At 53.3% G+C, this 17,199-nt stretch overlaps 1 long non-coding RNA gene across 2 annotated transcripts in view; it reads right to left on the bottom strand.

Annotated features, from left to right (window-relative positions):
• Positions 1-17,199, bottom strand: part of LOC117196671 (uncharacterized) — a 198,946-nt gene that overhangs the window by 119,879 nt on the left and 61,868 nt on the right. For both annotated transcript variants that reach the window (XR_007471912.1, XR_004476955.2), the window contains exon 3: positions 12,804-13,028. This is a non-coding gene — a long non-coding RNA (uncharacterized LOC117196671). The remainder of the gene's footprint in view (positions 1-12,803; positions 13,029-17,199) is intronic.

The following is a 17,199-nucleotide window of genomic DNA, read 5'->3' as shown; positions in this document are numbered from 1 at the left end:
AGGGTTTTCTTGGGGGCGAGGATGGAGGTATTTGCGTTTAGCAATTTGAACGCACGCGTGAATTGTGATGAGCGACTTCCTCACTTTAGGGGAATTCAGACAAGTGCTTCTAGGGGGTTATATTTATGACAAAACCATTTAATATAACTCGTACCTTCATTGACGAACGAAAAGTTATCGTTTCTTCTCAGCATAAATATTTAACAAATTAGTGAGCTACTGTGTGGTCCATGTGATCTCTTGTTCACGATGGTCTCGCTGACCTGGCAAATTTTATCTGTAAATTATCAGCATGGCCTTTCAGTCTCCAATGTATTCTTTCGGTCTGGTTTGGGTTTGGATTTTTAGTTATAACACCAGACTGGCTTGCATGGAAGAATTTGGCCCATTTTCACTGTTTTAATTTGATTGTTGTTGATGGACTTATACATAATTGAACCTATTCCAATTTTTATCATCTCAAAGTTTACCAAAATCCCACCCCCGAGCATTTCAAGAGTCAAATATCTCCACCAAGAAAACCGCGGAGGTTCACGACCCAGAGTCAATCCCGCAGCAAAATGGGTGTGGACATGCCCCCAGCTGTGCCAAAGCTCCCAAGAGGCAGGCGTCCCTCCTGGCAATTCCCATCCGAGGATTCGTCCCTGTAGAGCACATAGCACTTAGTCAGGAGCCGGCCTTTTTATTGTTAAAAAGAAGAAGATGCTCGGTGAGGGCGCTGCTGAACCCCAGCACGGCTCATCACGGCGTTCGGAAGACCTGCTGGAGGGGCAGCACCTTCTGTGTTGTTGGTCTGGGATACGGGCCCCCGCCCCCAGGACTCCTTCCCAACGTTACTCCTTCCAAGGGGCAGCGACGCCCTGCGCAGCCTTCTCCGGGCAGGTGACCCGTCTCTCTCGGAAAGTGTCCCTCGCTCTCAAACACCTCTCATGTGTCCTAGCCCAGCGCTGACTGATGAAACAGCTGATCAGCTGAGCCTGAGCACCTGAGGGGAGGGAGCCTGGCGGCCAGGGGATCAGATGCAGGGGCTGCACGTGGCCACCGTCCCAGGCCAGACGCGGTGTCCGGTGGCACTGGCACAGCCGCAGCTTCCTGGGCCGCCTTCCTGTGGTAGTGTGGGTGTGGACAGAGGGCAGGGCTGGAGCCTCCCTGGTCCTTGGTGGGTTCACCTCATCCCTGCAGCCCCTGGCACTCGGCTCTCCCAGACCCCGCTGCACCGTGGTCCCTAGAGCAGCTCGGGGTGGGGGAGAGGGTCACCACTCCCAGACGCTTGGACCTGGGTCCCCCCATCCCCACCCCGTCCTTCAATCGAGGGTCTCAGATGTCCTCTGCCTACAGCCCTCGGTACGCAGTGAATCTTTACGGCACCCTTAGGCCCCCCAAAACAGCAAATCGTTCCCTTTATCAAGAGGCCAGGTCCAAACAACTTGCCGTGTGTTCACGTCCTAACAAGTAGTAGCCGTTTGGGAAAACCACACACGCAGTCGTAAAGAACAGCTGTTCCTTCCTTCTTAACCACAGCCGCCTACGACGGGGCGTGTGCCCTTGCTGGCTCCCTGGCAGCTTCTCGGTCCTCGGACCCACAGGGCACCCACCTCAAGCCCCGCCCCCGCTGACCGTCCGGCACCAGCTCTCTATCCAGCGTCTCCACGTGCTTCCAGCACAAAGGCGCTGGCTGAGGGCCGTGTCCGGAGTGCGGGCTTTCCGTGCAGCCGGGGAGGGCGGGAAGGTGGCCTCGGTACCGGATCCTGAGACAAAACTGAGCCAGGGGCAGGGCAGGAGGACGGGCGTGGCCGACGGGGTGCAGGGCTGGGAGGGCAAGGAGCCAGGCGGCTCACACCTGGGGGAAGGCGGCTCCTGAGAGGACCCCAGGGGCAGGGCAGGGAGGACTGGCGTGGCCGACGGGGTGCAGGGCTGGGAGGGCAAGGAGCCAGGCGGCTCACACCTGGGGGAAGGCGGCTCCTGAGAGGACAGGCACCCCAGGGTCAGAGGCGGGACAGGCAAGACCCTTAGACTGTCCTCAGGCAGCTTCCACGCATCCTCCCTGGCCCTGAGAGGCTGGGGACTGGAAGGCCCCATCCACTCACATCACACAAGGGGGCTGAGGTCGGACGGGGGTGCTCTGTGCCCGAAGGTGCCACTTGGATTATTTCGAACCTGCTTAAGGCTACGCCTAGATGAACAGTGCCTGGGAAGGCAGGGCCGCGTTTCCTTTCGTACAACCTTAACAACAAAAGCTGCTGTGCACACGACGACCTCCCAACCCTGAGCCTCCGCCCTCTGGCCTCGGGCGCCTGGCGCCAGCGCCGCCCTGACCTTTTCAAAGCACAGGCCTGATACTGCCGTCCCTTGCCGTGACCTCGCGGCGGCTCCCCAGCGTCCTGACAGTAACGCTCCCCTTGTGGCTCTGACGTCCCCTTGGGCCCCAGACTCCTCTTCTTCCAGCCAACGACTACAACGAGACGCAGAAGACCGCGTGCTTGTTCCCACCTGAGCCGGCGCAGACAGCATGGCATCGTTCACTCTCAAATCCCAATGGCAAGAACCAGAAGCATGGACATGTCTAGGTAGCGGACGGGGCAGGACACGCAGCCCCCGGCTGGCAGCCACGTCTGAGGACACGGTAACACGTGGACGGGGACACACAGGCATGGGGACAACTGCTCATTTCTGCCACAGCCTCTGGCCCTGGACCACACATACGACCCTAACTTCATCACCCAAGTCCCAGCTCACTGCGTCCAGCTCAGGCCCCAGGCTCTCGTGCAACACGATGCCCCATCAGGGCCCAGCTGCGCCTCCCACTGCCCAGAGGCCTGTGAACCCCAGACGGGTGTGGTCGGCCCCTGCCTCCACCTCAGGGACCCTGCTGGGCCCATCACCTCCACGGCCACATCTGAAGTCGTGCTGGGGAAAGGAGCCCTACTTGTGTAGGTTTGGGGTCCGATGGGGACGCTAGGCTTGGGCTCTCCGGGACCGCTTAGTCCGGGTGTCCTGGCCCTCCCTGAGCAAAGCCCACGGAGGATCGCCGACGTGGGCCTTCCGGGTCCCAGAAAGAAGCGGCGGGGGTCTTACGCACTCCGCGGGCCCGCTGTGTTCCCTGCTTGTCTGCGCCTCCCCCCACCCGCCAGCCTCCACCTTGAGACCCTGTGAGCCACGGGCAGGAGAGCGCTCAGCCCGGACTGGCACAGAGCGACTCATTCTGTTCAACAGAGAAGTCTTCGTCACCCAAACTACTTCTCAGTCTTCTCTCTTACCTTTTAGGATCCAGAAGCAATTTCTCCCAACCCCGTAAAGCTCTGATGCCTCACCTGGGTTTTTCTTCCGTTTCTACTTGAAACCCACCAGCTACCGTCCGAGCTCACCTTCTGCTTGTGACGCCTCCCTGGCGACGGCCGTGGCAGCCAGCGAACGCTAGCGTCTTGGGCCTCCCCGAAGACTCCCCTGCGCAGAGGCTCCGTGACAAGGAGGCCTGCCTTCCAAGACATTGCGGGCGACAGTTCTGCCAAACGTTCTGCCAGGGCCTAATGGGCCTCACCAGTCCTCTGGCCTGCAGCGCCAACCTCACCATCCGTCAACATACCGCCAGAACGAGGCCGTGGTTTTAGGTTTTCATCACACCTGCACCCACTTCCAAATGTCCGTGGCTTAACCCATCTGCCTCCCATTCACTTAGCAATCCTGTAGGCGAGTTCCGTCGGCTGCTGGCCGCCCTCCACACGGCCATTCTGGGAGCCAGGCTCCCTCCGCCTGTGGTGTAACCCTCCTCCCCGGCTTCAGACGCCCTTCACAGCCACGGTGGGCAAAGACCACCACCTTCTTATCACGTTGGCCTGGAAGGGACAGACGCCACGTCCCCTCCACTCCGTCAGTGAGAACTAGTTACTGGGCTCCACCGAGATGCAGGGGGTGGGGTGCAGAGCTGCAAACGAACCCCCCGTGGACGCTGTCCCGGCAACAGCTCCCGCTACACCGTGGACGAAGAAACCCAAATCTCTGAAGCCATCTCTGCAGAGAGTAGCATAAAAAAATTCAAAAGAACGGCTGCTTGTGCTTCTCAAATTTTTCTGTGCATAAGAATCAACATAGAGTGGAAATAAAAATGCAGACCCCTGACTCCATACCCAGGGGTTTGGATCCAGCAGGTCTGAACCTGGGGCCTGGGCTTCTGCACTTTTGACTAGCACCCACAGGAGGGTCTGCTGAGGGTACTTCGAGAACGCAACAATAGGGAGTCTAGAACAATTAATAAAAGATCGATAAATCGCATTGATCCACAGAGAAGAGGACTCACTCGCTGCGGCTCCGAGAGCGTTAGTTTCTGGAGGGCCCAGCACGGTCTCAAGGGTCTCTCCTGCTCTGTGCCTTGTGACCTTGGGAAAGAAAGGGTCGTTCCTGGCCACTTCGGGGGTAAAGCCTGGAGACCACAAGGCCACCTCCTCACTGGGAGGATCCGAAGGGTGCATATGTAACTGCGTGGCCGCACTTCCTGCTCAAGCTTTGCGCAACACTTTCTAAAGAAACGCACCTTCCTAAGAACAGCTCCTCCCCAGCGTGGAACATTGTGCCTGCAGACTTCAAAGCACCTCCAGTCTCTTCGTGGCACACGATGAACACCTGCCAAATGCTCGGCCTTGCGTTAAACACAGGAGCCAGACAGAGGAAAACCACATTCGCCCTCGGAAACCAAGTCTTCCAGGCAGGGCGGACCGCAGGAACCGGACGGTGACACGACAGGTGCCAGGGGAGAAGCACGAATTACGTTTGGGGAGACCGGCAAGGAAAGCGGTGTGTGCGGTGGCTTAGGAGTTCGTGGGATGTTCATTAAGCCTCACTCCACGTGGAAAGGGCACGTTTACCTGTTTAATGACAGTCCGTACCCAAGAGCGAAGGAAGGTATCAGACAACATAAAATGACAAGTGTACAGTGTCAACCAGGCAGAGAAATGGGAAATGTTGAGAAAGGGATTTGCATTTTTCATTATTTCTAGGCAGGATGGTATCGCAGTGGCAACATGACACCTAAAAATAAGACAACAGAGAAGAAATTCCTTGCAGCGCCCCCGTCAGCAACCTGCCGTCTTTGGACGACTCACAGCTGTGGACAACTCGTCTCGTGCGTCCCTGTCTGCTGAGCAGAGGTGCTAACTTCTTTCTCCCGTGAAGATGCTGGGGGGGCGGGGGAACGATGGTTGCTAAGGTAACAGCTGGATTCAGACTCTCTTTCCATCCCCGGTCCTCAGTTTGCCCTCCCTTCAAGGTCTTCAGACCCTTTTTCTAGCCCTGGAGCTGTCCGTGGTCCTCACGTTCTCTGGGCACATCCTCTGAAGTATTGACTTAACACTTCAGCTAAACTTTTCTTTGCATAAAATGTAATTACCCGTTCCCCTAACACAAGAGTGCAGAAAACATTAGTAGGACTTCCATGCGGGTCGAATCGCAGCAGAGGTAACTGCTGGTGAGCCTGCAGGATTGGTCCTCTGGAAACTTTATTTGCTATTAATCATCCAAGCAGCAGGAAAATAGGATAGGAAGTTTTAAGTATCCTGACAGCCAGGGTTTCAAAGTGTGGAGACATTTGAGGCTGTCTGACAAGAGCATCAGATGAGCTAAAGTCACCAAGGAGAACGAGCGCGTAAGTGCAAGAAAGGATGTTCTCTTTTTTAAAAAAGATGGACCTTGATGTTTCTCCCCCATGATTTCGGGCAAAATGCACCATTACAGCCTGTTTACGATATACTGAGAATGTAAGCGAGTGGAGACTGGTTCTTTACGGGGCATCTTGGGATATTCAAAAAATTAAATCCTTTCTATGTCTATCACGCAGAAACGCGGCTCTGAGATGCGGAAGCAGAGGGTTTACGTGGCAGTGCTCCTGAGAGGGGGTGAACAGGGACAGCAGAACTCCAACCACAGTGCAACAGCCCCAGAGACCCCCGTGTGGGAGGAGCTCTGCAGAGAAGACGGCCCTGAGCATTGCCCCAGTAAAGCGAGCGGGCACTTGTAGGCTGCGCCGGGCACCTCCATCACCCGGTCTCTGGATGGGGCTGCCCCAGGGCGGGTCCCTGCGCGTGTCTACCCTCTGACTTCTTACCGCTGTTAGCTGTCATCTGTTTCTCCTGCTGTTAAAATGACCTTTCAGTGCACTTGCCAAAACTTCCCCCAGTGACTGAGGAGTCTGGTCACTGGAGACCTCCCTCTGCCACCCATCTGGACCTCAAATCCTCCTGACTGGTTAGAGTTCTTTGCAATTGTTCTCAGTCAAATAAATGGAGAATGGAAGTATCTTCTTCTTCTAATGTGATATTTTATGTACAGAATTATATTATAATAAAATATTCTCCGTGCTCAATAAAACAGCTGATTTAAAGCTTAGCAGGAAATATCTTGGCTTCCTGGCTAAGACCAGCTGCTAAAGGACAGTAAAACATTTATATGCAGGAGAACACACACCCAACTCACCCCATCTTGCAAAAATATTCTTTAATATCCATGTGTCATTTTTTTTGAAAGACTGAGGGTAATGAGATATGGTGCCTGTAAAGATGTTTTTTCCAATAGTTTCTTTTTTCCCCATTATTTCTAAATTAGCTGATTCCACTGACAATTTTTTAGCTTTCTACATCTAGAGATTTACCATGTCTCTATTTAAATATATGAACTTATAATGACGCGCTGTAAGATTATTTCAAAAAATTTATATTAATATTTGGTTTCTGAATCACAAGACGGTGTTCTAAATGGACAAAAATCTTAGAATAGTCCTTTTAAGTGGACACCAGTCAATCACATTATTGAGTTCCAAAGGCACAAAGAAGTGCGTGAACTTGAAGAGAAAATAAAATGACGCCGGACATGTGAATATTCCCTGGATGAATCCTGGTAACAAGATTTAATTTCAACAAACATTTTCAGCCAAGCTTTATACAGGAACTGTGCTGATACATATTAGGACCAGTATAAAGGTTCCTAACTGCCACCATGAATGATGGGAGGAAGGGGTGTCACTTCCTTAAGGAAAAAAATCCAATTAATAAATATAGAAAAAGTGAGAGAAACAGGAAATCACCGTTCCAACACCTCATTAATGATGGTCACAGGCAAGCTCCATCATGAGATGTGAAATTGGTGAGAAAAGTTTCAGAAGAAACTGAGTATTTGTATAATTTCAAGTTTCACCCCCTCCCCAAGGTATTTATTCTTACGAAGGGAAAGATAGTAACTTTGCTGTGGAGAAATCTGGCAGACGCCACCTTAACCGAGAGATCAAGGTTACCTCACCCGCAGCGAGACACAGAGACACCACGTGCCTTCCCATACGACGCCCTGAGAATCAGACGCCACACCCTGGGCACTCCTGCCCAAAATGCATGACTTCAATCTAATCAGGACGAAGCGTCAGACAAACCCCAACTGAGGGACCTTCTGCAAAGCAGCTGCCGGGATTCGTCACAAGTGCCGAGGGCGCGAAAGACAAGGACTTTCTCCCGTGCCACAGACGGGAGCCTGGGAGCTGTGACCCCAAATGCAGCAGGGGACCCAGGCCTGATCCCAGCCAGGAAAAGGGTGTCCTTAGGAAAGCCAGTGAAGTGGGGCAGGGTCTGCAGGTTAGTGACGGCCCTGCATCAAAGTTAAGGTCTTCACTTCACTACTGCCCCCTTGTAGCGCTCAGCAGCAACATCGCGAGGAGCACGCGGGAACTCCGCAAGATTTTTGCAACTTTTCTCTAAGTCTTAAATGATTTCAAAATTAAGAAACTAAACGAGCCAAACGCCTCGTGCTGCAGTCACGCTGATTTCCGGGGAGGCTCTTCAACGTCACCGTAGGGTACGTCGCCACAGCGTACTTTATCCGGGAAGGAAAGTGGTTCACACCACGGCAGGGAGAGGAAAGGGCCGCTGAGGACCCCAGATAACGTCTGACTGCTGACACCCCGAACCACAGCGGGAGCTGCTTCCCCTCCACTCCGCACCCTGCAGCAGAATTTCTTCCGCTCCCACCTTCAAGGGGCGCGGCCGTTTTGACTGCAAGATGGGGACAAACACACCAGTGGGTAAAAGGGAAAATGGGAGCGGAACCATGACTGATGGAAACAGGACATTCACGGGGAGCCAGGACACAGCCAGACCGCAGGTGGTCCTGACTCGGGCCCTCGCGCACCCTGGGTCCCTCACTCGCCTCACAGACGGCAAATGCCGGCAGGAGCTTCCAGTTAAAAGGGGAGACGTTAAACACGGCACCAAGCACATCGTGGCGCATGTTCAGAAGCACTGGAGAGACAAAGTGCCTTTTTATCCCATTGAGAAGGGTCAAAACAGTATTGCTTCCGAAACGGGGGCCAGAGGGCCACACGCCTGGGGTTGAAGGCGTGTAGAAGGCTGGACGCTGGACAGCAGGAGGAGAGAGAGGCCATCGCTGACGCCCTCACCCCGGCCCCCCAGACCCCTGCAGGCGCATTTCAAACAGGCACCACCCAGTGACCTCCCATGATGCTGACGACGGTGACCCCACCCGGTGGGGCCCGGGACGTGGCTCGGCGTGGCAACGCCCACCCCGAAGCGGCTCGCGTTTCTAGCACTGGGCACAGTGACCCGCAGACGAACACTCCGAAATGCTGTTTCCAGGTGATTCAAATTCCACCCGCAAGAAAGGTGACGGAAATGCGAGCTCCGTACCACCCCAAGCTACGGCCAGCAGCTGGACCAGACAGAGGTGCTCATGGGTGCATCTCTACAGGCACCGGCTGAACAGAGACGAAGCCTTTCCTGCATTATTCGAAACAAAAGGAAAATGACATTTTCAAAGTAAAATGCCTACAAGTCTGTCCAGTAAAGGAAAACTAGCTCCATGGAGACCACACAGTTTATTGGAGGATGTTAAAGAGATGCTGCTGGTCTCTGGGCCTCTAACATCATATGTGGCAAAAGGGAGAAACGCTGAAATATTTATATGAATATAAGATGAAACTTAACCAACGGGGCCTACTTCGATTACAGGTATTTTCATGTTACTGCTAAGCTGAAGTCCTCTGTCAATATTTTATAGGCTGCAAGTCCGGCCTGGGCACCGTTACGCCCCTGGCTTCTACCACAAATGCTGCCTGTCATTCACGATGTGATAGATGTGCCGTTGGAAGTTATACAGAAAAGAAAAAAAACCACTTTCACATTTTACGCCGGGATATTTTTTGCAGTGCATTAGTGATGTGAAGATAATACTAGATTTGTTGATAAGTTTCAGAAAATATTTTTCTTCCAAAATATTTCCATAATTATAAATAATCAAAGCATAGAAATTGTAGCTACACTGACTCTTTTTTAAAATTTTTATTGGAGTACAGCTGAGTTACAATGTTGTATTAGTTTCAGGTGTACAGCAAAGTGACTCTGTCATTCATATAGGCCATTACAGAGTATTGAGTGGAGTTCCCTGTGCTATACGGTAGGTCCTTATTAGTTATCTATTTTATATATAGTAACGTGTGTATGTCAATCCCAATCTCCCAGTTGATCCCTCCCCTCCCGTATCCCCTACGCTGACTCTTTAATTCCATACCGTGTCATTACAGGTTGATTTTCACCGCGACTCTTGATATGGTTTCAATGCTAAACACACCCCTTGGTCCTTTTCAAAGACAGAGAGAGAACCTTTTTGAAGGAAAAGGAGCCCAACCCTCCCACAGAACATCAGGTCGGTCTTTGCGCCGAGGGAGGGTGCAGGGGACAGTCTGCTCTCGATGTCTCCACCTCTCCCTAGTTAGCGTTACCGAGAGTCACACATGCGTATCCCAAAACAGGTCCTGTAATGTTTCAGTTAATGTGGGGTAAATTACAGTACAGGAAATATCAATGCCTCTTAAAATGAATTCAACAAGCTGCGAGGCTCTATCACCAACACAAGTATTAGAAACCCAGCTCGTGCCCAAGGCCGTCGCTGCCCCGCCAACCCCTCCATGGCCACGAGGTCCGCTCACCCGGCACCTGCTGGGGTCAGAGGTCAGCACTGGCATCACGACCCCAGCGGGCACCCCGAGAAGTGAGCTCGTGGCCCGGAGCCCCTCGACATGCGGGGCCCCCGCACACCCCGGGCCTGGCCTCCTGCACCTCACAGCCTCCCTGCCAGGCTCAGACAAGGCGCCTGACTTCAGGGTCACTGCTCAGAGCTGGAGTTTTGTCCTACCCTCCCTAGGATAACGGTGCCTCAATCCAACACACCCAAACCAAAGCCGTGGTCTTCCTAACAGCACCCAGAGCTCTGCCCCGTGCATGGTACCCAACCCGAGATGCGATGCAGAGGAACGCCAGGACCACACATCTCACCGACTTCTCCTGCCCTCCCCCACCCACCCCCAGCCAGTCTACACAAGTGCGCTTGGCTTTACAGCCTAAATTCTACTGAGACCGGTTTGGATGGAAATCACCGTCAGGTGCAGCCCATGGCCCCTGCCTCTCGGCTCAGAACTGAGGCCAGGAAAGTGGGTCTGCTGGGCCCACCCGCAGTGATACAGCCTCAGGCCCTGATACAGCCTCAGGCCCTGTGCTCTGCGTCATTCGGGACAGTCCGCCATGTCGTCCAGCCTCACTGTAAACGACAGAAATGCACCCTGGGCTACGGGCAGGCCACGAGGCTCAGAGAAGCCCCCAGGGTGGCCTGCTGGCCGGGGTGGAGCAGGGCTCGGAGCCCTGGGGACTTGCCAGATCCCACCTTGTTTCTCTACTTCCTTCAAGAGAAGTTACCAAGGAAGATGCACCCAGGCCACTGGGTCAGGACCATGTGTTGGGAGAGCAAGTGCAGAAGGAAGAAACGTGCTCACCTGAGGAGCCGCCAAGGGCAGGCGGGCGCACGCCAAGCCTCCGCCCAGCCCACCCTCAGGACAAGAGCACAAGCGCCGCCCCATCCTGAGGAAACGGGTAAGCAGCTCACCTTGATCGTGACCTCATCCCCCTCATGTCCTATCACCCAGCAACCGCCTCCCCTGAGAAGTCATAGGAACTTGTTCATTCATCCGACAGATTCTCACAGAGCTGCTCTTCGCTGCCAGCCCCATCCTAGGTGCTGGGAAACCACAGAAGTAACTCGAATGTTCTCACAGAGACGGACAAGACCAGGAGCAAGTTGGTCTCGGTGGTGACGTGGTGCCGGGGGCTATAAGGAGGTGGAACGGGAGCCCCGAGAGCCAGCGAGTGGAAACGTGGGGCGCGAGCCTAACCCCAGGCACGGGGCCAGGTGGCAGGAGGGAGCGGCCCAAGGCCCCAGTCACCAGGAAGCCATCAGGGCTGGGCTGGGGACAAGAAGAAGGAAACACACAGACCCCACAGCCTTCTCATGGACGCCAAGACAGCTCCCTGCCCTCGGAGATGCCCCAGGCCTCAGGGCATGGGCGCTTCGGGGAGCAGCGGGTGAGTCCTCTCGCTGCCTGTTCTTATGTGAACGAACCCACATTGTGAAGCCCTCAGGCCTGAAGAGCTTTTCCATACCCGCACACGCCTGAGGTCAGAAGGCATGTCTGTTTTGACACCAGGGAACCGGAGCTCAGAGGGGCCACACTCTCCAGGGAGCCACAGAGCCGGGCTTCCAGGCCCGCATCCGGGTTCTGACCCTGTGCTCGTGCCGGCATCTCCCCGCGTCTCCCTAGTGACTGCCCAGTACATCCAACTCCAGGACCCCGTGGACCTGTCTACAGTGGTCATCCCACCAGGATGAGTCCGCCCATATCACCCAGACCTCCAGGGTGAGGAGGGTCCGCCCTTCCTCTTCTCAGCTCACCTGGCCCACAGGTGCCAGGAAGCCCTGCAGAGCACAGATGAACTGATCTGAGGACAGTCACAAGAGGAGCAGTGGCACCAGCGGGGCAGGGCGCATCCCCAGTGTGAAATGCAAAGCAGACTGAAGGCCAAGGGCTGGATCTGGAAGGTCAGTGTCTAGAAGGCAAGCTCAGGGCGGAGCTGGGAGGAGGGCGGAGTGGACAGAGGGCCACGGTCCTCAGGGAGAGGCTGCTCAGTAAAGCCTCCAAGGCCAACGCTGATGGGTCCCCACCCTGACACGGGCTCCACCCAGATCCCGAAATCCCGTGGTCTCTGTGCCACCCTCACCTGTTTCCTGCACACGTCCAGGGTCCTAGAAGGTGTGCACTTCCCCCAACCAAAGAGCTTTAGAGTTTGCCAAGTACCAGCTGCAGGAGGGGGACGGTCATGTATGAAACAAACAGACACATTTGCTGTGACTCCAAAACTGAGTACATTCCACACTTGGGAAGGAACTAGGTTTGGGGAAAATCAACTTAATGCATTTTCCAAAGTCTCCAAAAAGGTCCTTGGGTAGAAGAGTTACAGTGAGACTTGCCCGTGGTCTCTCCCTCCCTCCCTTCTTTCTCTGTGGTCTCCCTCATTGCTGGGAACCTGGAACAAAATGTGGGACCAGCACCTGCAACCTGGTGAGGCTGTCGGGGGCAGCCTCTGCCCGGGGTCCCGGGGCAGGTGGCAGCTTGCTCTCAGGCGGTCCCCACGTGTCCCGTCACGGAGGAATTGGACACCATGTGAGCCTCAGAGGAGACAGCTGCCCCCGTGGCCCGGGCTGGCGCCGAGGAAGGGGAGTGAGGTCGCCACCAACGGGGCTGCCACTCAGGAGCAGACAGGACACAAACATCGCAAGACAAGGAGCTCCCGCTCGCCAGGACGCGCCGTCTGGCTGACGCGCTTTTTTTTTTTAACGCTATCGATTCTATCTGCCAAAGGTCACGAATTACAGGAGGAATTATTCTTAAGGTATTTGCTGAGCCCGACCTCTTCTAATGATTTTCCTACCTCTGGCCGGTGGGTCCAGGAGGATTTTTGCTGCTCGACTGTTGTTAAAAGCCCCTGCTCTCTGTAGTCACCCAGCTTCTCGGGGAAGATGCAGATAAGTCCACTGGGTGGGGGGCAGGTTAGCCGGATAAACCGTGTTCTGTCCACAGCCTGGGCTCAGACGCTCCCCTCCTGGGACACAGGAGGCCTCTCTCAGCGGGCATGGGTCTCCTGAGTGTGGACCCTCTGCACAAAAGGAGCACACGCACTTGAGACACTGCAGAGCCTGACACTGTGGTTTCACTGCAAACACAAGTACAAAAGGCCTCAAATGTCCCCAGAAGGCCCAAGTTAAAGCACGTTGCATAGAATAAGGCCAGTTTCAGGCAGGTCACCCAATGGAGAACAGATGGCAGCTCAGAAGTAATGCTGAGTCACTCACTGGTGTCCGGGGGGCTTTCACTCCCCCAAGCTGTTTAAAACCAACAAGTAGAGCTCCAGTGGAAGCAGCTGAGGGAGGCACAGTCCACGCGCCCACACAGACACTGTCCTAACTTGCCCCCTGGGCGAATTGCGGAATTTGTTATCTTTATTGTAAGAGGCTTATTATGTTTCTTTTTGTGATCACTTGAAGTTTGGTAAATGATACAATACAATTTATTATTTATACAGCGCCCTTCACAGAGAGTATCACAGAATGTTTTGCAGGAGGGGTGAGACAGAGAAGCAGACAGCTCTGCAGAGCTGGCAAGACCCTCCAGCGATGGGGGGGGAGGCCACGGGGCGGCCCGAGGGGCTGCGCTCTGTCCTGTGTCCCGGTTTCCATCTGGGCGCGCCCGTCCTTAAAGGGCCCAAAAGACACACCTGGGGACGCCTGTGGGGACGCAAGCGTGGACACACCCACGGTGTGTCCACCGCCTTCGGGACTCAGCCAAGAATGGCGTCCCTGAGATTCATCCACTAAAACAAGCACCGAGGTAGGGCTTCGAAGCTGTGAGAGCGCCACTCGACTCTGCGGGGTCTTTGATTTCGTCGTCGTGGTGGTGTTTATCCTCAGAGGCAGATCAGATTAATTTTACTGCAGCTGAAAATCATGCATATATCGTTGAGAAAGACGCGCTTATTCTTTACTGCTCTTGCACACGACACAAGCAGCACCCCTCCAGGACGAGCGCTGGCAGGCATTTTCAGTGTTACTCCATGATACAGTACATCATGATGTTAATTTTCCACATTACTTTATTCCTGCTCCAGACCATATTTTACAACAGAGAAAACAAACTGCTTGTAATTACACCGCATGCCAGGACAAATTAAGTAAACACGCATTTTTTAATGCTTCAGGCTGTTAGGGTAGAAAACAAAGGATTTCGGTTAAGGTCAATATTAGAGTTATGCAACTGCCCAGGGATACAGAAGACAAGCCCTGATTGAACGTGGGCGAAGAGGAAATGGTTCCATTCAACGCCACAGAGCTAGATCCTCGAAAAATAATATACTGCCAATGAGGCCAGGGTGTTTCTCCTATTTTATATTCATTTTCTGGGAGATTAATGCTAATGCCAATAATTAAAAAATAATAACAAACTAACAGGAAAATCCATTGTGTCATTAACAAGGACATAAGTCAACTAGAAGTAAGCCCACTGTCCTCTACACCTGCCTCTGGAACTTACATCTAAACAAATACATGCCATCAGTGGAGCCCACAGACCTGAGCAGCTATGTTTTTCTTTCCTGTTCCTTCCTGCAAAATACTGACAATCACACCGAATGTTCGGAGTTGAGGAAATGCGGAGTTAAGAAAGGATCCAGGGGGCACGGATGATTTTAACAAGCCAGCGCAACGAAAAAGAACACTGTAAATGCCCGGCAAGATTGGGGAAGGTCAGAAATAAGTGTTTCTGCTTCTACGCATCCCACGTCCCGCCATAGCAGCCAGGACAGAAGGAGCAAGCGGCATCGCCAGGAAGGTGCGGAGACAGACACGAAGGCTCTGGTGTCACCAGACTGCTGATGAGCTCACACGCAGGCCATGCGCCTTCAGTGGCCGTGGCCGCGCTCTCATCCTCACTCCAGCTTCGCCAAGACACGTGCTTTGGTTTTCCCTAGAAGACAGAAATATTTGACTTCTCCTCCTTCGCAGGAGCTTCCTAGACATCAGACACAGCCCATCCTCTTGGATCATGGATTCCGTATTTGCAATTCACTCACGCCCTAAAACATGCCGTCACCTCAAATCAACGCTCAGGGCCTCGCGGTCCTTCGCAGACGCACAGAGACGCCGGGGTGCCCGTCCCAGCTGACAGCGAACAGGTGATGCCTGCCTCCTGCACCAGCTCTTACATGGGAAACACACGTCCTCTTCAGGGTCCATTCAGGGCCACGTTTCTCAAATTTTCAAGCTTCTTCTTGATGATTTCACTGCTTACAAGTGTCCCGTGTGTGATGCTGGTGGGTGTTCTGAGCACAGGAAGGCCGTGACGTCCCTCCTGCTGAGAACACGTGTGTTAGATGAGCCTCCCTCAGGGCGAGTTGCAGTGATGCCGGCCATGAGCTCCGCGGGCGTGGATCCACGGTACGTGCTAAATAAGGCGCCCCGGGGCCCTGGACCCTGGCTGTGCAGCCCTGAGCACCGTCACCCAGCTCTCCTTCCCAACAGACGCAAAGAGCAGCAAAAAGCACTGCAAACTGTCTGCACTGGACTCATAATCATCACTTAACATACATCGTATATACATAACATTACCTATTGTGTCCATTATATATACATACACACAGAGAGAACCTGCAGTCCACATCCAATTTCAAAGCAAGCTCAAGCAAACTCAAACTAATACTTCCCCTTTGCCTGTATTTCATTACAGCCTTAAAATTCACTAAAACCCCAGGTCAACGTTGCTCAGCTAACTTCTAGGCCCAGGATTTTCAGGTGTTTTATAATCCCATAATTGGCGATTAAATTTGTTTTTGCAAACCGACATGCAGGTCCCCGCATGGGTCCCCGGCAGTCACACAGGTGGATGCACGGCCTCTTCTTAATTTGACCGCCCACTTGATTCTTTAGTTTCACAAGGCAAAAATGAGGGTGTCTTATCTTCAGTAATGAGGACAAAGCTGGGGTCCACAATGAGGAATTCCAGCTAAGGTGGGTTTCCTTTTAGCCGTTTACACCAGACCCTTCCTCTGTCGAACAAGGACCTTGTTGGTTTCGCCCCATCCTTCCCTAGAGAGTCATCTGATTCATTCAGGGCAAGGAAGACTTGAACTTTAAAAAAAAAAAAAAAACTCCACTGGCCATTTCTCAAATCTGCAAACTCCAATGGAAAGGCTATTTAAAGAATTGAGCCTCTGGAAGGATCCACCCAGAAGGCTCAGCACGGTGCCAGGATTTAAAGTGGTTTGTCTCAGCTCCAAGTGTTTTCTGCCGTCCCCAGTATTTTCCAGCCTGAGAATGTGGGCATGAAAAATGGTCATTGTGGGAAGACCAACTCCCTCCAAATCACTCCAGCAGGCAGTAGCCATAACAGCATCACTGTCACGTTGGCCAGGGTCCTGCACTGCTCTACAAACGGTAGGTCAGGATGTGCACGGCGCCCCCCAGAGCATCACGACAGCTCCCAGGACCTGCGGCACCGCCTGCCTGCTGCAGGAGCTGTTGTCTTTGTGAGATGTCACCCTCAGTTATTTAAATTCTTACCTCTGAGATAACAGTATTTTGGTAATGGATATGACACAACGCCAGATAATATGCAGTAGAATCAACCCCGCCCAATGGCACGTACACACTCATATATTCACACACATGCACGTACACACACGTTCACATACATGCACGTACACACATGCACACACGTAAACACACGCAATGCACATGAATGCATATACACATGCGCATGTGCGTGCACACACAAACACATGCATACATGCACGTGCACGCACACGTGCACATGCAGACACACATGTACACGCAAACACACGCACATGCACGTGTGCATGCACACATTCACGTATGCACACGCAAACACACATGCGCGCAGACGCACACATGCACACGCTCACCTACATGTATGTACACATGCATGCATACACGCACACACATGCACACATTCACATGCATGTCCATACACACATACACACATGCACACACATATACAAACACACACGCACATACACACACATACATGCCCATACACACAAACACACATGCACATACACACGCTCACACATTCACATACATGCCCATACACACATGCACATTCACACACATGCATGCACACATGCATGCACACACACACATTCATCTGTCAGAGGCGAGTCAGCTGTCTTAAAACAGCCGAGGGATGGCGCTGATCTGAGAAATGTTCTGTGCACATTTGAACCCTTGCAGGTGGGGCGGGGACCAGGCAGCACCGCT

The sequence above is a fragment of the Orcinus orca genome, chromosome 15 (genome assembly GCF_937001465.1).
Source record: "Orcinus orca chromosome 15, mOrcOrc1.1, whole genome shotgun sequence".
NCBI classification, from domain to species: domain Eukaryota; kingdom Metazoa; phylum Chordata; class Mammalia; order Artiodactyla; family Delphinidae; genus Orcinus; species Orcinus orca.
The sequence above is the reverse complement of the archived record's forward strand: the minus strand, read 5'-3'. Positions and strand labels throughout refer to the sequence as shown.